The sequence below is a fragment of the Protopterus annectens genome, chromosome 14.part0 (genome assembly GCF_019279795.1).
Source record: "Protopterus annectens isolate FY-2018-M chromosome 14.part0, PAN1.0, whole genome shotgun sequence".
NCBI classification, from domain to species: Eukaryota; Metazoa; Chordata; order Ceratodontiformes; family Protopteridae; genus Protopterus; species Protopterus annectens.
Genome location: NC_056748.1, coordinates 435,950,217 through 435,974,178, shown reverse-complemented (window position 1 = coordinate 435,974,178; position 23,962 = coordinate 435,950,217). Strand labels below are relative to the sequence as shown.

The window sequence follows — 23,962 nt, the reverse complement described above, 5'->3', positions numbered from 1 at the left end:
AAGTACAACATGCCAACTGATGTACTTGACTAGGTACTTACAGCAGCTGGAGTGACCTTAGAGGTTCCCCATACAGAAAATACATTACGCAGACAGACTAAAAGCCCTATCCTTTACTCTGTCTTCTATCGACTAGTAAGAGATGATCTATGCTTGACCTACAAAACACTCATAAATCCAGCCCTAACTGAGTTGCTACATTTCCGCAAGTCAAACAACACGAGGGTCACCTGATCTAGGGATCTAAACTTAGTCAGCGACTCAAACAAAACATGTTGAAGAGACAAATATGCTTCTCAGAAATGGCCATTCTTTGGAAAAGGGTTCCTATTCACATTAAACAGAGTCCTTCCCTGGCCCTCTTCAAACACAGTTTGGATTAATGGATGGGGAATTGCAAATTCACACCTGGGGTAACGCCTATGTCCTTTACAGATGGGAACAATCTGTAAGCTACTTAACACATAGGCACAAATCCATGCCATCCTCTTGCCCCTAGGGGCCATATATTGAGTAAAATTGGGTTAGACTGGCAAGGCTTGTAAGGGCTCTTAAGCCATTAGCCTAGTAATCTCCTATGAACCTACGAGCTATACATCTGGGTATACATGTTTATTAGTAACAGCATCTATACCGTTTGCTGATCAAGGCTTTGGAACAGAGTCCAGACATCACTGTAAGGGTTGACCAAGGCAGGGGTCTGGATAGCTAAATAAATACATGGAGACTTACTGCAGTAAGCTACTTCCATTCGTAAAATTTCTCTTCAGAGGTTTGAGTAATATAAGGGCATAGTATTAACAGCTTCTGTGGCAAAACAGGATAACAAATGACAAATGGGTCCTTTAATAGTTGGCAGAGTAAAGAAGTGGATAGCTCAGTACCTCAAAGGTTTCTCTAATGTCAAAAAGAGTTGCATATTACTGCTGGCACTTAAAGCATTCTCAAAGATTATTATTTTCCATGTTGTATTATAACAATTAACAAAAACACACATATTATACTCTTTTGCAATCTAGACGTGTGTGTGTGTGTGTAAGTGTTAAATGTGCTGGTTAACTTAAAAACTCACAACTAAACTACACTGAAAGAATAACTAGTCTTAACCTGACTGAGAAAGCAAATTGCTTGAACTCTGACAGCAGTAAAGGACCACTTCTGGTGATATGACAAAAATTGTTGCATTTGCTCATAAGTTTTAGACTGTAGTGCTACTGCAAAACCTTGTTCATAGTATCATAGGATGATACTAGGCTATAGGTCGGGAGGCCCTTATAAGCCTAGCTAAGAATTTCACTCATGTTCCCACAAAGTCAGCACCTGTTTCCCCTATCCAGAAGAGCCACAGGTGGGATCCTGGGGGTGTATTTTCTGTTTCCCATCCAGTCATCCAGGTTTCTCTTAAAGAGGGCTAGTGAGGTACTCTGCTTGACATAGAGAGGGATGTCAGAGAACAGGACGAGGCCTTGTGTGCATATTGCGTGAGTGGAGTTTGATTTATGGATATGCAGCAGCTCCATCAAGACTGGGTCTGAGATGGCCTTGTATGCCAGACACAGGTCACCTCTGAGCAGTCTGTACGAAACTGAGTAGAGGGACAGAGCTTTTAGCCTATCTATATAGGACAGGTGTTTGAGACCCTGGATTTTCCTCTGTAGTCTTTCCAGCTACTGCATGTGCTTGGCAAGGTACATGCCGAAGGGGGGCAATGTACTCGATAATTGGTCTGATAAGGGAGGAATACAGGGATGCTATGACGTTACTGTTCCTGGATGAAATACCCTTACTTATGAGGTGGGCCATGTAGAAAGCCTTCCCATACAATGGAGGCAACGTGGTGGTTAAAAGTCAGGTCGCTATCAACCTGGGTGCCCAAGTCCCTCATGACTGATTAGTAAGTTGTTATTAATGTCATAGTTAGTGGGGACGCCATTTTCCCCAAAGGGGATAATGATGCATTTCAGTTTGAGGCCATGCTACTGGCACCAGTCATTAGTGTGGGTAAGGCCCTCTTGGAGGATGTTCACATCACTAGGGAAATTTAAGACAGCACCCAGCTTGCAGTCATTAACTGCAGACCACTGGTTTTGCCTTGCACCTCAGAAAAGTATATCCCAAATAGTAGAGGCACCAAGACTGATCCTTGGGGTACGCTGCTCGTTACAAGTCTATTACTAGAGGTGGCTTCCCCTATTTTGACTGAGTGAGTTCTATCATTGAGCCAATTAGTTACCCATCTGGTAACATACAGGTTGATGCCTAGCTGGGAGAGTTTATCTATTCTGCCTGAGTGGGGAATAGTGTCAAAGGCTTTGGCTAGGTCAAGGTATGCAGTGTGCACCATCTTTCCCTCATCCACGGCTTTAGTGATTGCTTCGAAGAAGTCAACTAAGTTTAACAGGTATGATCTCCCTTTTACAAAGCCAAACTGTGTGGGGTTACGCATTTGGAGGTTGCCAATGTCCTTGTTTATAAGGTCCATGATAATGCATTCCATGGCCTTGCAGATCAGGCTAGTTAGACTGATGGGCCTGTAATTGCCTGGGTTGGTGGACGTTCCACCTTTGTTTAGAGGGATGACAGTGGTTGTCCTCCATTCGGCCAGGATGAAGCTAGTGTTCAGGCTTTGGTTGAATAGGGTGCCTAATGGTGCTGAGAGCACTTGCCTGAGTTCATGTAGGATGCATTCAGGGATGTTATCAGGTACCATGGAGGCTGTATTCTTTGGCTTTGAGAGGGCATTAAAGACCTGCTCCCTGTTGATGAGGGGAGCGGTGGCAGGTGCTGGGGATGTCCTGGTTTACCAATGGGAGGGACGGGGGGTGAAGTTTTCAATGAACCTGTCTGCCAGCAGGTGGCTATATCTACGACATTTGCGTATGTGGTGTTATTGACCACCAGATTTGGGTGTTACCTTTGAGACTGGGGATGTATGTGAAGAAGGCCTTGTAATTGTCCTTAGTGGATGTGGCCAATTTGGATGAAGTTAGCTTTAGAGGATTTCACCAGTGACCCTATTTGCTTGTCCAGGCAAAGGAGAGGTTGCTTTCAAATTGGCACCTGCTTCTTCTTGGTCTTGGATAGCAATTTTTTCCTTTTATTATAGAGTTTATTTATTGCTGCTGTCCACCAGACAGGTTTACTCTTACTTGAGGAAGATGATTTGGTTCTGTTAGGTATTGCTGAGTCCATACAGCTACGTAGGTGCTCATATAGGTTTCTGGTGTAGGCTTGGACATTAGTGCTAGTTCCAACTGAAGGGACAGTGGCTGTGAAGCTGCTTACACCTGCTCTCAGGGGGTTGTAGTCAGCTTTGAAAAAGTTTTTTGTTTGACCCTGTTGGGGGGAGGGGGGTGGCAGGAGAGATGATTGCATCTTACCAAGGAGGATGACATTGTAGGGGTGCTACAGTGGCTACTCATTATTACTCAGGTTGGTTAGTACCAGTTCCAGGATATTTTCACCTCGCGTTGGGGTGTTGACCAGCAGATGCAATGCACTGGCATCGACAAAGTTGAGGAATCTCTATTGGTATTTATGTTTGGGCTAGAATAGGTCTTCCACTCTATGGTTGGATAGTTAAAGTTGCCCAGGATCAGGGCCGAGGGTTGAATCTTGATGAATTCAAGTAAGTCCACATAGGTGGAGTGAGCATCCTGATTCATGATTGGGGATCTGTAACTAGCTATGATATGAATAGGTATTTTGTCAACAATTAACTGCATCTGGACTGTCTCCTGTGCGTCATACTGTCTGACCAGCCTGGAGGTGTGCTTGTCTTGATAAATATTGAAACTTCACCTCCTTTGGCTTTGCGGCCATCCATTTGGGGTCTGAAAGTATGGTAGGATGAGTAACCTGGTAAGGCTGAGGTGCTCTCCGCAGCTTTGAACCAGGTTTCAGTGACTGCACAAACATCAGCATCTTCCAGGGCAATGATTGCAGTTTCTTTCATCTTTAGACTACAAGGGTTTAGCAGCATCACCGTTCGTTTAGTAGAATTTTTCATGTTGGTAATTTTGTCTTCATGACTTTGCCTAAAAAAGGCGCTATGGGGTAGGCAAGAGCCTTTGCCAGAAGCCTGAAGCCCATGGGAGACAGATGAAGGCCATTTCTGGCAAAGCATCGTGGTCTGAAAATCATGTCTTCCCAGGCTGTCAGGTACTGGATCCCCTTGGAATGACACCAGAAACTAAGCCAATTGTTAAAGTCAATAATTTTCTGTTTGTATTGAGGCACAATATGGGTGATGGTAGGATGTTGTTTGAGGCTAGGGACATACCTGCATGAGACACATATTCATTGAGCTCAATCATGTCTCTCTTCATATAGTCCAGAGAGGTGCATCTCAAGTCATTCACACTAACATGGACTATGACAGAGTCATTACAGTATTTGTTGTTGAGAGACTTGAGTGTGTGCGTAATATGCTGGATTCTAGCACCTGACAAGCAACTTACCATGACTTTCTCCTTGTCTAGCCTGGTGAGGGGGACATCTCTGTGTCTCAGGATAGAGTCTTCTATGACTAGTATGTTAGGTTTGTGGCTGGGCCTTAGAGGCTGTCAGACACAGGCGTGTGTACTTTGTGTGGTGTTTGCTGTTGTGGGTTGTGATGTGCGTGTGTGTTTTTGCCTTGTAGGTCTCTTGTTTAGATATGTTTTTGTTGAGAACCTCCACATATGTGAAAGTGTGTTGTACAGGTGTGGGTGGTGTAAGAGGTGTGGTGTTTGTAGTGTTTGAGCAGACAACCTTCTCAGTGCCAGATGTACTGGCTTGTGAATGAGACAGCAAGGATTCAAGGTTCTTAATGTAATTGAATCTCACTATGTTCCTAGGTGGTAGTAGTAGAGGGTTGTCTGTGTACAAGAGGCAGTTACTACACTGTCTCAGGATGCCCATATCAACCAGACTAGCAGGAGAAACCATAGGAAATTGTTCGTCCATAGTTGTCAGAATCTGTGGAAGAGAAGTCAGGGATAGTAGAGTGGGTACTATCTGAGGAGAGGAGCTATAGGTGTGAGTAGGGCTGGATAAAATCAAAGCAGTAGCTGCAAGTGAGGGCGTCACTTACACAGGAGTGCTGATAAGGGAAAAATGTAGCTGAGATACCTTGCAAAGGGTTAAAACTGTGCAGCAGTGGTGTGCGACACACAGACAAGCACAAACCAAGTACCACAAAAACGAAAGTAAAACAGAAACATTGGAAGTGACCAATCAACTCTTGTCTCGGAGCTCTTAGCTAAACACCCTATGCCAGACCAGTTCCAACCAGTTTACTTACTCCCACTAAGTGCAGGTAGGCCCCAGGCAATACAAGATGGTGTAGTGGGAAACACAGGAATCACACAAACAGATCTGGATACAGCAAAACCTGTAACCAGACTATGCTAAAGATATTTAAACTCTGGTTAGGTCGATTTAACACAGGAGAACAGATACACACTTACATATTATAGCAGAACAGTTCACACTCATTTAAACAGTTTAACAGTTAAACAGTCAAAAAATACAGTGCAGATGTACTGCAAGTTAATAAAACAGCACAGTTAATCAAATACAAGTGCAGTATAAGTCAGAATAAATTGAAAAATGGCAATTAGTTTTGCAGATTCTCTCAGCAATGTTGAAATCAGCACAGGGTAGATGCAGAATGCTTACCACCTTGTAGCTCGACATATACCACATTTTCCTGCTGCTGATGTGTTTCCATTATAACACAACTTTAATGAAACTATTTAAACATTTTTGTTTATACATTTATATGACTGCCAAAGATTGCTTCTCTATAGCTTTGTGGTGCAAATGCTTAACAAAGACTCTGATTTATTTTATTCATTACTTGTTTACATCTTGCTAATACTGCTGGGTTGGCACTGGTACTAGGTAGGCTGGAAGCAGGATAGTTGAGTGAAGATGTAAACAACTGCCATGAAAGTACAGTTGTGTAAGAACTTACCATAACAATAGATGTCCTACTTAGCACTGTTGCAGTACTCTAATACTATTGGGTTATCTTGCAGAGGTAATGAGTACCAACGCCAAAATAAATGTCCATATGGTCATATGTCCAACAAACAACGTATACCCACAGGCATAAGGGTTTATAAGCAGACATATGAGCATAAGATCCCCAGACTAACTCTAAGCCAGGAGACCTGGAAACACCTAAGGGAAAAGGAGTAGCATAGGTTCATAGATTAGTACTAAGTTAACTGCCCTTGTGGGCCATTTTAAACCTAGCTAATTATACCTTGTGAGACTCAAACCCCGCACCTTTTGTTTGTAAGGCAAACACCTTAACCATTAGGCCACCCTCCCACAAAGGTTTCCATGCCGAAACTCGGGATTGAACCAGGGACCTTTAGATCTTCAGTCTAACGCTCTCCCAACTGAGCTATTTTGGCTCAAGCATAAAGATTAAGGTCAGTTAAGAGGAGGTAAGCATGGAGATGGCTTCCATTTGTTCCACAGGAATCCAGAAGATGAACTTTAGAAAAAAGGGGGAAAGAGGGTGGGAAGTAAAACTGCAACAGTGATCAGTAGGACATCTACTGTTAGGGTAAGTTCTTACACAACTGTACTATCTCTTTCCTTAGTTCACTGTTGCATTATTACATTACTATTGGGTGGATGGACCAGAAACGGGAGATGTCAATAGTCCAGGTAGCACAGAACTAACAAATGAAGCTCTAGATCTAGAGAAAGACTCTTCCCTGTCCTGTTTTTTTAAAGTGTGTACAGATGATCAAGTGGCTGCCTCTGCAATAAGCCTGGAATTAATTCCCTTGTAAAATACTCTACAGAAAGAAACTGGTCCAGTGGAATGGGTCTGGACTGCAGAGGATAAGGACCACCATGTTTAGAATAGCAAAAGGATATGGACTTAGAAATCCAGTTGGCAATTGTTTGTTTGGAGTCAGGATTGCCCAAATTGGTTTCCTGGAAGGAAACAAAGCTACTGGTCCATTGTCCTAATGCCTTTTATCTTGTACAAATAGAATATAAGTTGCTTGTGTGCATCCAAGGAGTGCAGAAGTCCTTCGCCCTTGTTTTGAGGGCTTGGAAAGAACGTAATTAGGCAAACAGCCTTGTTGAGAAACAACTCACTGACTACTTTAGACAAGAAGGAAGGACTGGACCCAAGATACACCCTATCCTTACAGAAAATAAGGAAGGAAGGAGAGGCCATTCTGGCAAAAGTAAGGGCCACTATAGAATGGTTTTCCAAGTACAAAAGTATTGAGATGCCAAAGCCGCTGGTTTGAAAGGTGGATTGGTAAGCTTTTCCAAGACAAAGTTAAGGTCCCAATAAGGGGGAATAGCCATCCTAGGTTGTTTTCAAGTGAAAGACATTCTAGAAAAGCTGCTTCATCTCAATTTTAGAAAGCAGGGTGGTGCAAGGGGCATACATTCATAAATGCAAATAAATGTGCTTTGGCGGAGGAATATGTTAAACCATCTCTTAAGATCTCACCCAGGTATTGAGGTATAGTGGTTGTCTTAGTTTGAATGGGATTCTCTCTGTTTTTGTAACACCATTAAGAACATCATTTCCATTTAGATATATAAAATCTTCCACTGGTAGGTTTCCTTCTCACCTGGAGTACTTCCTTGGAAAATTGGTGTCTGAAAGGTATTACAGTTTTATCATCCATAATGTCAGCTGGAGAGCTAGCAAGATGGGATGAAGCAGAAAACCCTTTTTCTGTATGAGGAAGTCCACTCCATAGGGTAACTTGTGGTGATGACCCTTGGTTAGATGATGAAGGGGGAATCACTGCACCCTGGGCCAAAAGGAAATCAACAGCAATATTTCCGGTCTGTCCCTTTGGATCTTTAATAAAACCTTCTGAATTAAGAAAGTGGAGGGATGGCATAAATGTACTACTTCCTCCCATGAAAAAGACATGGCATCTGTCCTCCGGGCCTGGGAATCTTGGAGCAAAACATCCTGAGCTGTTTCTTATAAATGGAGGCAAATAGTTCTACCTGTAGAAAACTCCATTTGTGAACTATGCCCATGAAGACCTTCCTCTGTTCAACATTCATTTGTGGGGGTCTTTCAGGGACCTGCTTAATGAAGCTGCAAGAACATTGTCCTGGGTAGAAATGTAAACTAATTCAATGGATAGATTTGCTTTTATAGCTTGGGCCCATGCTAGAAGAGTCAGCCTGCAAAGTTGGTAGGACTTTGCTCCTCCCCATACCACATGACTATTGTGTTGTCTGTGAAAATCCTGAGAAGACCTGGATTCTTTAAGTGAGAAAATACCCATATAGTCTGAATGAGTGCCCTCATTTCTTTCACATTGATGTGTTCCTTCCTTTGTTTAGGGATCCATTGACCCTGAACTGCCAAGGAGCCTATCCACGCAGTCCAGGCAGTTCTGATTCATCTGTGAGCAGCTCCTGAATGGGAACAGTTGGCACAAATAATAGTCCTAGATTCAGCTGCACTTGAGAGATCCAACAATGCAACTCTCTTTTCAGAAAAGGAAGAAGTGGAGGCTGAGTGTACAGTGGGTGACAATGTTGAGAGCAGAGAGACTTTAGGTACTAATGGATCTTTCTCATGTGAAGTTTGCCAAACAAGATCATGGGGATGGAAGCTGTCATGAGCTCCAGAGCCCTTAGAATTTCCCTTGCAGGACACGACTGAAGAGGAAGGAGAATCTGAAAAAACATGGAGTAAGTCTGCACTTTCTCTTGTGGGAGAAAGGCTAGCATGAGATATCGATCCAGCCTGCAACCCTGAAAGACTAGTTCCTAGACTTATTTTAGATTGATTGCAAAGCCTAGCCTCTGCAGAAAGGTATTAGTGTAGTTGAGATGCCTAAACAGCTCTTACTAAGAGGTTGTCAGTATAAGAAGGTCATCAAGGAATGGGAACATTTGCACTCCCCTAGTACTGGAAAAGTTGACAGCTGGAGCTACTTTGTGAAAAACCCGGGGACTGTAGCTAATTCAAAAGGAAAGGCAGAGAACTGAAACACTGATGAACAATTTGAGAACCTGAGAACTTCCTGTAAGAAGGGTGAATAGGAATGTGACGGCAAGTATCCTTCAGATCCAAAGATACCATAAACGCTTGGGGTAAGCAGAAAGGTAAAAGAGTTTGAAGGCAAAGCATTTTGAAAGACGTTTCACCTCAGTACCTTTCTGAAGATACCAAGTCCAGAATGGGTCTCCAGTCTCCTTCTTTTCTGGGCACCAGGAAAAGTCTGGAATAAAAGCCTTTCCCTGGATGTTGCTATAGTACAGATTCTATGGTACCTTGGTCAAGAAGACCTTGCAAAATAGGAGAGAGAAGGTGCATCCGGTTTGAAGGAGGAGGTGGAATGCCTTTGAAGGCCGGAATTTCCTTCTGAGTCATTTTGAAGCCTTCTTGAATGACTGAAAGAACCCACTTATTTGAAGAAATCAGCTGCCTGGCTGGATGGGAGGAGGTTAGTCTTTCTGACAGGGGAAGGAGTGGACTGATGTGGGGGAAGGAGGTGTCAGAAAGTAGTTAGGCTGACTTGTCTGGAAAGGGAAGTTTATCAGACCTGGAATTTCTTATATATTACTCATGAAATCTTCTCCTAGGCATCTTCCTGCTTTTTTTGAGCAGATTTTGTATCTCTATGATAAAAGGAAGTGAGCTTAGCCAGGTACTTCCTTTAACACCTGGGAACTGAGGTAAGCAAAGATTTGTTTGAAATCTTGCATTATCTTTTCTTTTTCCTGTAAATATTTTAACAGATCTGCAACAGCAGGACCAAACAGTATATCTTTACTAAGAGCGGAGTGGAGTGTAAGCTTAGTTTTGATATCCTCATGTAGGGAAAGAGAACAGTCATGCAAATCTTATGAAGACAGGACTACTAGCAGCTTCCCTGGAAGAACCTTTTACTGCATCACAGCAACATTTGATATGTCTGGCCTCCTGAGAAGCCTTACCTACCATGCAAAAAGACTGTTGCTTAGTTTCAGAAACCTCAAGGTTATTCAAAGTTTTGCACAATTCACTATGAATAGAGAACAAATATTTTGTAATTTGGCTTTGATAATTCACTGTCCTGAAGGTCAGAGTGGCAGAAGTGTAAACTGTTTTTCTACATTTGTCCATAGTCCTTCTATCTCTGTCTGAAGGGAGGACACTACCTGCAGGTTAAAGCTTGAAAGCTTGTCAGTGGAGACAGAAAACACAGAAGGGTTTGCCAGAAGATTTTTCAAATATAGGAATTTTATATCCTCTGGCATTTTACAAATTCTATCAGGCCTCTTACAGCTGGGGTCAGGGAATCAGATGAGAGAGAAGTGGACACAAATGTTTAAAGAAAAGGCTCCAAAACAGGAGGGACTGGTGTTAGTGTCCTAATCTCAAATTGTAATACCTCTTCTGCATGTCAGAAACTTGTTTAGATTCTGAAGATTCTTCTCTGATAAGTTGAACAGAGAAACCAGGCAGGGGTGTCCTCTTTCCCCTTTGTTATTTGCTTTTTTAGAGCCATTGGCAAAGAAAATAAGGAACTCAGAAATTCAAGGATATAATTGGTATGGTAATCAAGGAAACTTGGCTTATTCACAGATGCTATTATTTTGTACTTGATACATCCAGAAAAAGACATTTTGGTGTTGTGGAACATTTTGAGACAGTTTCAAGTCTTTCCAGAATATAAAATTAATGAAGATAAAACAAAGGCAATAGTCATAAATTATGTAGTGACACACAAATTGGTTCAGCAATACCCATACTTACAGGTTCATGATAATATGAAGCATTTGAGTGTAAGGATTAAAAAGGCTTCTATTATGGCAGCTGAGGCTATGTGGGAAGAGACTAAACAAAAGTAACATAAAAAGTGAGAAACTGGAAGCTCTTGTTTATAGATATGGATTGTAAGATACAAGTTGTGAAAATGTTTTTAGTCTCTATAAGTCAGGCCTGTTTTTATCAACTAGAGGCAAAGTTGTGGTAATAATTAATGAAGAGATGAAGAGATTTATTTAGAAGTGGAAGGGGAAGTGGGCAAGAGTTGAGTTGGATAAGATGATCCCCCCAATAGAAAAAAGTGGTTTAGGATTACCTGATTTTAAGGGATATTTTAGAGCTACTCAGTTAAGGCTTATATACATAACACAAGCAGAAGGTTATAATTCAAAGTGGATGATGATGAAGCTGGAGGGGTTTGAGAAATAAGAAGAGATTGGGATTTGGGGTGCAGATCCTTGAGGATAACAACAATCATACAGAATATTATGTTCATTAAGCTGCAGAAAATATTCTAAGAACTAAGACAACATAGAAATAGAGAAAGAAGACTTTGTCAACAGGGATGACTCTGAGTAGGGATGCAGAAAATAGGCAACAAGGGTTTTGAATTTCCTGGTGAAAAATGGCAAAGGAACTAAGGTATTGGGAGCAATCAACTAGAGAGGGAAAGGGAATAGAGTGGGATGAGGCCAAGATTAGAGACATCCTTACCTACCAGAGATTGACAGCAGAGTACAGGCAAAGAGAAAGATCTACGGGAGTTCCAAGTGAAAGACCTGGTCTGGTAGACCTACTCTGGTACAGTTTTTAGTTGGCTCTAGAACAGAAGCTGCTACTAAATAGGGCAATTAGCAGGGCACATAAAATACTGCATGGTAAATTATAAGAAGTGATTATACGAGGTTAGAAAAGATTGGGAAGAGAGAATGGAAAAGCAATTTACAAGGGAACATGGGGGGGGGGGCATATGTTTGGTTTTCAAGTTTGCAAATGTCCAGAAAGTTTAGGATTGCTTTATTATGTTTGCATAGGTGTTTTTATACCTCAAGCAGACTACAACAAATTTTTCCTCAGGTAGATAGTAAATGTTGTAGGTATAACGGTGAAGAAAGAGATAACTGGGAACATGTTTTTTTTGGGGGGGGTGTAATGAGCTGGCAAATTTAAAAAACATCCTATAGAATACTCTGTCCAAATATTGGGGGAATAAATGGCTGCAACTAAAGAAATGAATCTTTTGAGCTGGGGTACAGAATCTGAATAGCCCAAACATAGTAAGGCATTATTTAGATTAATTCTTAAATCATGTTTTCATTATATATTGGACTTGTTGGATTGGATTAAAGGGAAGTAAAAGCATTATCCAATGTAAAAAAATTAGCATTTTGGTGAAGTTGTCCTTTAATACGCTGTGTATAAACAGTTCATTATATTAGTACCCCCATATTAAATTTCATAATATACCTAAAAATGCTTTTCTAGCATTGTATAAATTCGTCATTTAAGCAATGTCCCATTTCATTTTAATATTTTTTGACATTATACATCAACCAAGACATTTATTTTCTATTACTGATGTTGTATTGTAATCCTGTCTTAATAACTAAAGCATTTATTAACAGAAAACACATTATTTTTGAACATATATGCAGTTCATAAGACCAAATGCTCAAATAGACTGAACACGCTTTTTTCTTGTTTTGCTGGCTTCTAGGCTGCTCTGTGTCCAAGATCGCAATACATTGGGGTCTAGGAATTTGCCCTTTCCCCACTGTTGTGTGACTTGTCTGACTTAGAGGTTGCATGTATAAATAGCAGGGAGTGTGAGGGGTGTAGGGAGGGGCTTGCCCCCTGTTTAATATAGTGTTTTTTTTCCATTATACTGTGAATTTATCTAACAAGAGTGATGTTTTTTCTTTTTTTTTGGTTCGTTTTTTTGAGTGTTTGTTGTTTGATGGGTCAATACATGTATGTGCACACATATGTATGTGTGTGTGTGTGTGTGTGTGTGTGTGTGTGTGTGTGTGTGTGTGTGTGTGTGTGTGTGTGTATATGTGTATTTATGTTGTATAATTTATTTTTTTCTAATAAGCCAATTTGTGTCAGACTTTCACTGATGTAAATTACTGTCAGCATCCCAGAGGTCTATGGTTAGTTGTTAGAACAATTGCTGGCAAACAAATTTGTCATACTGCCACTCTATGACAGTTGGCAGTTCTGTATGTGGCCACTGTTTGACGGACATACACAACAGCAGGGAAAATGGGGGACAGTCTGTTAAAAAGAAAAGTATTCCACTTTTCCCTTGTGCTTTGCAAGCTCAGTATTAACATGTTTACATTAAACAGTGTCTTGGGGGTCAATAGGAAGGGCATCCGGCGTAAAACCTCTGCCAAATTACTGATGAGGAGAACATTTCATAATTACATACCGGATCGGTCGAGGCCCGGGTTAACAATGACTGCCACCAGTACTGTTAGCCAACAGGGTGCTGGCGGAAATTGGGCTACTGTTGGCCGAAGAAGAAGAGAAGGGGGAAGGCATGCCCGAAAGCAGGAAGAGAGGAGGAAGGTTAGGAGTGTAGTACTGAGGGCAGGAACTTTGAATGTTGGCAGTATGACTGGTATAGGGAGAGAGCTAGCTGATATGATGGAGAGAATGAAGGTTGATATATTGTGCGTGCAAGAGACCAGATGGAAGGGAAGTAAGGCCAAGTGTATAGGAGGTGGGTTCAAATTGTTTTATCATGGTGTGGATGGCAGAAGAAATGGGGTAGGGGTTATCCTAACGGAACAGTATGCCAAGAGTGTTTTGGAGGTGAAGAGAGTGTCTGATAGAGTGATGTTTATGAAGCTTGAAATTGATGGTGTAATGATGAATGTTGTTAGTGCATATGCTCCACAAGTTGGGTGTGCGATGGATGAGAAAGAAAAACTTTGGAGTGAGTTGGATGAAGTGGTGGTGAGTGCACCCAAGGGTGAGAGACTAGTGATTGGAGCAGACTTCAATGGGCATGTTGGTGAAGTGAACAGAGGGGATGAGGAAGTGATGAGTAGGTATGGTGTTAAGGAGAGGAATGCAGAAGGTCAGATTATTGTGGATTTTGCAAAAAGGATGGACATGGCTGTGGTAAATATGTATTTTAAGAAGAGGGAGGAGCATAAGATGACGTACAAGAGTGGAGGAAGATGCACACAGGTGGATTATATCCTATGTAGGAGGGCCAGTCTGAAGGAGATTGGAGACTGTAAAGTGGTGACTGGGGAAAGTGTAGTTAAGCAGCACAGAATGGTGGTCTGCAGGATGATGTTGGTGATCAAGAAGCGGAGGAGGAGTGTGAAAGCAGTGCCAAGGATTAAATGGTGGAAGTTAAAAAAGGGTGATTATGAGGTGAAGTTCAGGGAAGAGTTACAGGCACTGGGAGGCAATGAAGAGTTACCGAATAGCTGGGTAACTACAGCAGAGCTAGTAAGGAAGACTGCTAGGAAGGTGCTTGGTGTGACATCTGGACAGAGGAAGGAGGACAAGGAGACATGGTGGTGGAATGAGGAAGTACAGGAGAGTATACAGAGGAAGAGGCTGGCGAAGAAGAAGTGGGATTGTCAAAAAGATGAAGAAAGTAGACATGAGTATAAGGAGATGAGGCGCATGGCAAAGAGAGAGGTGGCGAAGGCTAAGGATAAGGCATATAGAGAGTTGTATGAGAGACTGGACACTAATGAGGGAGAAAAGGACCTGTACCGATTGGCTAGACAGAGTGACAGAGCTGGGAGAGATGTGCAGCAGGTAAGGGTGATAAAGGACAGTGAGGGAAACGTACTCACAAGTGAGGAGAGTGTGTTGAGTAGATGGAAAGAGTACTTTGAAGGGCTGATGAATGAAGAGAATGAGAGAGAGAAGGTTGGATGATGTGGGGATAGTGAATCAGGAAGTGAAGCAGATTAGCAAGGAGGAAGTAAGGACAGCTATGAAGAGGATGAAGAATGGAAAGGCTGTTGGCACAGATGACATACCAGTGGAAGCATGGAGGTGCTTAGGAGAAATGGCAGTGGCATTTTTAACCAGACTGTTTAATGAAATTTTGGAAAGTCAGGGGATGCCTGAGGAGTGGAGAAAAAGTGTTTTGGTACCTATCTTTAAGAATAAGGGTGATGTGGAGAGCTGCAGTAACTACAGAGGGATACAACTGATCAGTCACAGCTTGAAGTTATGGGAAAGAGTAGTGGAAGCTAGGTTAAGAAGGGAGGTGATGATTAGTGATCAGCAGTATGGTTTCATGCCAGGAAAGAGCACTACAGATGCAATATTTGCTCTGAGAGTATTGTTGGAGAAATACAGAGAAGGTCAGAAGGAGTTGCATTGTGTCTTTGTGGGCTTAGAGAAAGCATATGACAGGGTGCCTAGAGAGGAGTTGTGGTATTGTATGAGGAAGTCGGAAGTGGCAGAGAAGTATGTAAGAGTGGTACAGGATATGTACAAGGGTAGTGTGACATTGGTGAGGACTGCGGTGGGAGTGACAGATATGTTTAAGGTGGAGGTGGGATTACATCAAGGATCAGTTCTGAGCCCTTTCTTATTTGCAGTGGTGATGGACAGGTTGACAGATGAGATTAGACAGGAGGCCCCGTGGACTATGATGTTTGCAGATGACATTGTGATATGTAGTGAGAGTAGGGACCAGGTTGAGGAGACCCTGAAGAGGTGGAGATATGCTTTAGAGAGGAGAGGAATGAAGGTCAGCAGGGCTAAAACAGAATATATGTGTGTAAATGAGAGGGAGGGTAGAGGAATGGTGAGGATGCAGGGAGTAGAGTTGGTAAAGGTGGATGAGTTTAAGTACTTGGGATCAACAGTTCAGAGTAATGGTGAGTGTGCAAGAGAGGTGAAGAAGAGAGTACAGGCAGGGTGGAATGGGTGGAGAAGAGTGTCAGGAGTGATTTGTGACAGACGGGTACCAATAAGAGTGAAAGCGAAGGTCTACAAGAGGGTAGTGAGACCAGCTATGGTATATGGTTTGGTGACGGTAGCATTGACGAAAAGGCAGGAGTCAGAGCTGAATGTGGCAGAGTTAAAGATGTTAAGATTTGCACTGGGTGCGACTAGGATGGACAGGATTAGGAATCAGTATATTAGAGGGTCAGCTCAGGTTGGACAGTTTGGAGACAAAGCAAGAGAGGCGAGATTGCATTGGTTTGGACATGTGCTGAGGAGGGATGCTGGGTATATTGGGAAAAGGATGCTAAGGATGGAGCTGCCAGGTAAGAGGAAAAGAGGAAGGCCTAAGATAAGGTTTATGGATGTTGTGAGAGAGGACATGCAGGTGGTTGGTGTGAAAGAGCATGATGCAGAGGACAGGAAGAAATGGAAACAGATGATCTGCTGTGGCGACCCCTAACGGGAACAGCCGAAAGAAGATGATGATGATGAGTGACTTGGAGGTCAATGTTCATTGCTGTTTTATGGAATAAATTACAATCAGTAAAGTACTTTTAGTGAACATAAATTTGCAGTGTGTCTGTTCCTGTAGTTGATCCTGCATGCTTTCTATGATATCCTGACCTAAGTGATACTTTATCAGAAAATAAATTCAGTAATTTATCCTCAAGTAGTATTTAACATTTATTTTCATAAACAGTAACAAACACTTCCAAGTCTATTCATTTAACTGTTCTGCTATTTTGCTGAAATTTAAACTTTTCATTTGCATAATAGATCTTGCCCCAGTTTTGCAAGTTAAGGAATTATTAACCAAATTATTTAACAAAACATTTAAGACAATTATGGTTGCCCCCTTTAATGGCAGTAATGCATGCATTGCACAAGAATGTCTTATCAGAAAGCAAAGCTATATTCAGAAAGAAATTTCATAGAGCATTTCCCACAACCATCTGCAGCAGTCTGTAAATCTCAGTAAGTATATAGAGGAGTCGCATGTAATTACTAGGCATGCAGTCTTGGAGATCATTAAGGAACTTAGTTCAAATCAATAAAGCAATGTCTGGTTAAGTAACTTGTTCAAGGTAATAAAGCAGGCAAATGAAGACGGAAGATTCAAACCCTGTGCTGTTGGTACAGGAAGCAGCTCATTAAGTCAAAGCTTTAGTCCTCTACACTAACTGCCAGATGCTTTTCACTATAATAGGTATTATACCATTTGCTAAAGATTCCAGATGTTACATTAAATTGCTTTGGGGAGAATTCAGATCTACCACAGTTAATGCCTAGATTTAGTATACAAGAGTCTGGGGAGCAGCTATACAACCCTCTGATGAAAGCAACAATAACCTGGTTATCTAGGTCTTGCATATGCACACCCAAAAATCTAATTTCATTTTTTAACCTTAATGTCACTTTTAATGTCTGCTGTTACATACATACCCATAACAAAACCTTTCTTAACACCTTCATAAACAGTGCATTCATGCACAGTTATACCGTACTCAACATCTAGAAACCAAGCATCTGTATCAAAACATTTTCCTAACTAAAAATCCATTATTGCAGTCATTGTGACAAGATCCTAGTAGTAATGTGCAATATGTTCATACCTTGGATATTCACTACATGTGTTGTCTCAGCTCCAGTAATCTTCACAATACAATACAATACACAATACAATATTCCAAAGTCAGTTATAAATTCAGATGCAATTTTCCCCTTTTACAGTTGAGGAATTTCATCCGTTAAGCACTTTTCCTTATACTTTACATTTTCTATAATTTACAAAAATTCTACATTCTTATTATTAGTTCATATTTTAGCAGGCAGTTTAAACATTCTACAGATGGAATGAATTTGGGAGACATCACAATCTATGAATCAGTAGAGGTTTTGTCACTTTAACGCATTTCACATTAGTAATCTTACCTACCTTAACCAGTTCATCCACTTTCCCTTGTATGTTTACAGACAATATTATTACTGCCAACACACATTATTTCCCTACCCTGTGTTTTATTGTTGGCTGACAGTCTTGTAACAGTTTTGCCATGGCGCTTAAATTTTAGCTGCATGGAGACATGCCTTTGCTCTCTTTATTTTATATTCCCTACATGCTTTACTGTGACATTTTTGGTGACCATATATCCTCTCTTCCCCTGATTCTCTACTTAGGTTAGTAGTTTTGTTGTTGTTTTCCTTCATCGCACATAGCCTTGTTCCTTCTTTTACTTACTTAGTACCATTTTATATAGACATCCAACATTTTGCTTGTCATGTACACAAATTCCTTCCTCACCTTTTTTATTTATCTCTTGCTATTTTTATGCGCATCTTACAAATACACATAGGTTCATAGGTAAGTACTAGGCTATTGGCCCTGGGGCCTATATAAGCCTAGCCAAAAAGGTTCCCTGGCTTTCGCCACCCAAGAAAATTATTTTCCTGTGCCCCTGTCAAGCAGTGCTGCAGAAGAGATCCCTGGGGTGAATTTTCTATTTCCCATCCAGTCATCAAGATTTTTCTTAAAGAGGGCCAATGAGGAGCTTTGCTTGACATGAATGGGTAGTTTGTTCCAGAGTATGGGAAGTCTCTGGGACAGGAATCTATCCCTCCAGCATGTTCTGTTTATTGTGGTGACAAGGTTTAGTTCCCTGGAGCATGTGGTTCGGAGAGACTGGGATTTCTTTAAGTGTAGCATGTCCAATAGCTCTGGGTTTGGCATAGCTTTGTATGTTAGGCAGAGATCGCCTCTGAGTAGGCAATATGCGACGGAGTAGAGATGGAGTTTTTTGAGACGGTCTGCGTATGGGATCTGTTTGAGGCCGGTAATCCTCTTAGTGAGGTATTTCTGTGGCCTTTCCAATTGTTGTAGGTGTCTTGTGAGATACATGCCAAATGGGGCATTGTTCTCTATAATGCATCTGATGAGGGATGAGTAGAGAGGAACAATGACCTCCTTTCTTCTAGAGGAGAACCCTTTTGTGATGAGGTGTGCCACATAGAAGGATTTCCTGACTACTGTGGTGATGTGGTTATCAAAGAAGATACTACTGTCCACCTGTGTCCCGAGGTCTCATCACACTTTCAGTGTTTAGTGAGCTACTGCCTATGTGGTAGTTCATGGGTACCGGGTTTTTCCCAAAGGGGATGAAAATGCACTTCTTGGCATTGAGCTTGAGGCCATGACTTTGACACCAAGCATCTGTGTCTGTGAGGCCCTTTTGTAGAATGTTTACATCATTAGATGATTTTATTATGGCTCCCAGTTTGCAGTCATCTGTGAACTTTGTTAGCCAAAGACCTTCTGTGTTGGCCTGCAATTCAGAGAAGTAGATGTCAAACAGGAGAGGACCCAGGACTGAACCCTGTGGTACTCCACTCATCACTGGTCTGAAGTCGGATTTGGAGTTGGCTACTTTTACTGTGTGGGTTCTGTCAGTGTGCTAGTCGGCCACCCATCTTGTGACACAGGGATTTATGCTCAGTTTAGTGAGTTTATCTATAATTCCAGAGTGGAGGATGGTAGTGAAAGCCTTGGCGAGGTCAAGATAGGCTGTGTGCACTACCTTGCCCTCATCTACAGCTCTAGTGATGGCTTCAAAGAAGTCAGTCAGGTTTAATAGACATGACCTTCCTTTTACAAATCCAAACTGAATGGGGTCCAGGGTTTGGAGGTTACCTATGTCTTTGTTTATAAGCTCCAAGATGATACGTTCCATAGCCTTGCAGACCAGGCTCGTCAGGATAATGGGGTGGTAGTTTCCGGGGTCTGTGGTGGCACCCCCTTTGTGTAGTGGGATAACTGTCGCTGCTCACCATTCAGTAGGCACATAGCCTGAGGTGAGGCTATGATTGAACATGGTACTTAGGTGGGGTGCCATTTCATTCTGTAGTTCGTGCAGTATGCAGCCTGTGATGTTCTCTGGTCCCATGGATGCTGTGTTCTTGGCTTTGGAGAGTGCAGTCTTTACTTGTTCATCCATGATTACAGGGACTTTGTATTCTTCTGGTATTAAGATGGGCCCTTTGGAGAGTGATGGAGGGGGGGGGTAAAGTTAGCACTGAACCTATCTGCCAGGATGTTGGCAATATTGGTTGCTTCTGTATATTTAGTGCCATTGTGCTGTAGCTCAGAGCAGATCTGAGTGTTGCTATTGAGATTCTTGAAATAGCTGTAGAATGCTTTGTGGTTGTCTTTGGTATCAGTGGTGATTTTATTTTCATAACTGGCTTTGGAGGATTTTATGAGGAATCTCAGCTTCTTGCTGAGGCTGACCTGGGAGTTCCTCCAATCTTGGGATTTTACTCTTTTTTTGCAACAGGTTCTTGCTTCTGTTGTAGAGTTTGTTTATGGCAGGAGACCACCAGATAGGTTCCTTTTTTTGGAGGATAGCATCTTGGTTCTGTTGGGGATGGCACGATCCATGCACTCGTGTATGTGCTTATACAGTGCATTTGTGTAAGATTCATCAATTGTACCTCTATTTTCCGTCTACATGGGTGTTGTGAAGTTTGCCACTTCTGACTTATGAAGCATGAAGTTGGCTTTGGAGTAGTTTTTGATGGTGGTTTCCTTAATGGGAGGTGGGGGTGGGATATGGATATCTAGGGTGATTAGATTGTGGTCGGATCTGACAAGCGAGGAGTTGACCTCTGGTATGGAACACCGGTTACCCATATTGGTAATGACCAGGTTCCAGGATATTGCTGCCCCTGTTGCGGGTGTGGACAAGCTGATCCAAGGTGCTGGAATTTATGAATTACAGAAAACGTTGAGCAAATGAGTTGGTATATGAATAGTTTTCCCAGTTGATGGTGGGGTAGTTGAAATTGCTGATAATTAAGGTATTGGGTTGTGCCTTAATACTTTTCAGTATCTTAAAAAATGAGGAGTGGGAATCCTAGGGCATGGTGGGGATCTGTAACAAGTTACAACCTGGATTGCAGTCTTGCCCAGTGTTAGTTGCACTTGGATACTTTTGGATGCATTATGTTGAGCAACTAGCCTGGAGGTGTGGATATCCTTAATGAATATGGACACACCTCCATCTTTAGTGTTTTGGTCCAGGTTAGGTGGCAATGGGCAAAACTGCAATCCAGATTGTAGCTTGCTACAGATCACATTCCCAGCCCCATGACACACACTCTTTTTTCCTCGAGGTACTGGAAAACATGACAGTCCAACCGAACACCCTTATACTGGGTGATTTCAACTACCCAAACATCAACTGGGAAAACTATGGAAGTACTAATACCTTTGCTCAGCGCTTCCTGGAGTACATTAACTCCAATGCTCTGGACCAGCTTATTAACACCCCCACAAGAGGTAAAAATATACTGGACCTGGTCATCACCAACATGAGGGACAAAGGCTCCACACCTGTGGTAAATTCCTCATTGGTCAGATCAGATCATAAATTCATCACCCTAGATATCCACATACCACCCTCACTCCCACCCCAAAAGAAACCATGGTGAAAAACTTCTCCCAAGGTGAACTTTATGCTACTCAAGACAGAGGTGGCAAACTTTGCTACTCCCCAGCAGAAAGGCAATATGATTGAATCTGCTATATCCTACAGAAAAGCACTCTACAAGCACCTACATGAGTGCATGGACCGTGCTATCCCAGACAAGACAAAGACACACTCCTCCAAAAAGAGGAAACCAGTCTGGTGGACCCTGGCCATAAACAAGGTCTATAATAGAAGGAAGAAATTATTGCAAAAAAGAGTAAAAACCCAGGAATGGAGGGGCTCCCTGACCAACCTTAGCAAAAAGCTAAGAACCCTCATAAAAACCTCTAAGGCAAGCTTTGAAAGAAAAATCGCAACAGACACCAAGACAGTCACAAAGCATTTTTTAGCTATGTCAAAAACCTAAATAACAACTCGCAGATCTGCTCTGAGCTACAGCATAATGGTACAAAATTCTCAGAGCCAACTGACATCGCCAATATACTGGCAGATAGGTTCAGTCCAAACTTCACCCCACTCTCACCCCCCAAAGGGCCCATTTCTATACCAGAAGATTGTACTGCCCCTAAAATCACAGACACTCAGGTGAAAATAGCACTTTCCAAGGCATGAAACACAACATCCATGGGACCAGACAGCATCCCAGGCTGCGTACTACATGAACTCCAAAACAAATTAATCCCTCACCTTAATACCATGTTTAACCACATCCTCACCTCAGGCTATGTGCCCACAGACTGGTGTACGGCAATAGTTATACCACTCCACAAAGGAGGTGCCACCACTGACCCCGGGAAATACTGCCCCATCAGCCTGACAAGTCTCGTCTACAAGGCTATGGAGCGCATCATCATGGAACTCATAAACAAAGACATTGGGAACCTACAAACCCTTGACCCCACCCAATTTGGGTTCGTAAAAGTAAGGTCTTGTCTCCTAAATCTGGTTGACTTTTTCGAAATGTCCACTAAAGCAATAGATGAGGGAAAGGTGGTTCACACAGCATACCTTGATCTTGCAAAGGCCTTTGATACCATTCCCCACTTGGGAATTATTGACAAACTCACCAACCTAAATATAAACCCCTATGTTACAAAATGGGTTGCTAATTGGCTCATGGATAGAACCCATTCAGTGAGAATAGGAAATGCTAGATCCAACTCCAAACCTGTGACTAGTGGTGTACCACAGGGCTCAGTCCTGGGACCCTGCCTGTTTGGTATCTACTTCTCGGAGGTACAAGCAAAAATGGAGGGACTATGGCTAACAAAGTTCGCAAATGACTGCAAACTGGGTGCCATAACTGAGACTCCTACTGACGTAGATATCCTTCAAAAGGGTCTTACGGGTACAGATACATGGTGCCAAAACAACGGACTCAAGCTAAATACCAAAGAGTGCATCATCATCTCCTTTGGGAAAAAACAAGTACCTATGAATTACAACATAGGTGGTAGCCCACTTACCACGGAGAGTGCAATATGAGACCTACGGACTCAGGTGGATAGTAATCTCTCCTTCGACAGCCATATTGCTAAAGTGGTTAGAAAATCCTTCTACATGGCCCACCTTATCACAAAAGGGTTTGCATCCAGGAATAAGGATGTTATTGTCCCCTCTTCTCATCACTCATTAGATCCATTACTGAATATAATGCCCCATTCGGGATGTACCTAACAAGACATTTGCAACAACTGGAGAGGCATCAAAAGTACCTCACAAAGAGGATAATGGGCCTCAAACAGTTGCCCTATGCCATGAGACTAAAAAACTCAGACTGTAGTCGGTTGCTTACTGGCTACTCAGAGGTGATCTCTGCCTGACATACAAGGCTATGTCAAACCCTGAATTGCTAGAAATGCTCCATCTAAGGAAAACCCAATCCACCAGAGCTACTTGCTCAAGGGATGTAAACCTGACATCAACAATAAGCAGGACTTTTTTGGAGGGACATATTTGTGTCCCAGAGACTTCCCTTGCTCTGGAATAAGGTCCCCATAAATGTGAGGCAGAGCTCTTCATTATTGCTCTTCAAGAGGAATCTTGATGAGTGAATGGGAAACAGGAAATTCACCCCGGGAATCACTTTGGTGGCCCTGCTAGATAGGGGCGCAGAAAACTAAACCACTTGGGAGGGAAGCATAAACAAAAAAAAAATTGTGGCTAGGCTTAATTATGCCCTAGGGCCAATAGCCTAGTACCTACCTATGAACCTATGAAAGGTGTGGTATGAATTATAGCCTGGTAATGCAGGCATGCTCTCTGGAGCCCTGAACCAGGTCTCTGTCACTGCACAGATGTCGATGTTCCCCATTTTAAGGAGTGCCTCGAGTGAGTGCATTTTGAGGTTTAGACTTCTAGCATTGAGTAGCATTACCCTCAGAGATTGCTTGCTTGTACCTGTTATGGTGGCGAATTTAGCATTTGAACCTTGCCTAAAAAAGGCACTATAGGACTGGCAAGAGCCTTAGCCAGTATCTGGAATCCCAGGGGTGACAGGTGCAGGCCATCTCTGGTAAAGCATCATGGTCTGTCGACCATGTGGTCCCAGGCAGACAGATACTGGATCCCCTTAGAATGACACCAGAAGCTTAGCCAATTATTGAAGTCAATCATTTTGTCCTTGTACTGTGGTATCATTCTGGGCAATGGCAGGATGCTACTCAGGGCTACGGTCATATCTGTCTGGGCTGCAAGATCCGAGAGCTCCTCCATATCTCTTTTCATGTAGTCCAGGCAGGTATGTCTCAGGTCATTCACACCAACACGGGCAATAACAAAGTCA

The 23,962-nt window shown here is 42.3% G+C and overlaps 1 protein-coding gene and 1 non-coding gene across 2 annotated transcripts in view; both read right to left on the bottom strand.

Moving 5' to 3' along the window:
* Nucleotides 1–23,962, bottom strand: part of USP54 (ubiquitin specific peptidase 54) — a 1,304,502-nt gene that overhangs the window by 398,891 nt on the left and 881,649 nt on the right. The gene's annotated exons all lie outside the window — the stretch shown is intronic.
* On the bottom strand, nucleotides 6,335–6,407 carry TRNAF-GAA. Its single transcript has one exon. It is a non-coding gene; the product is annotated as a tRNA-Phe (tRNA).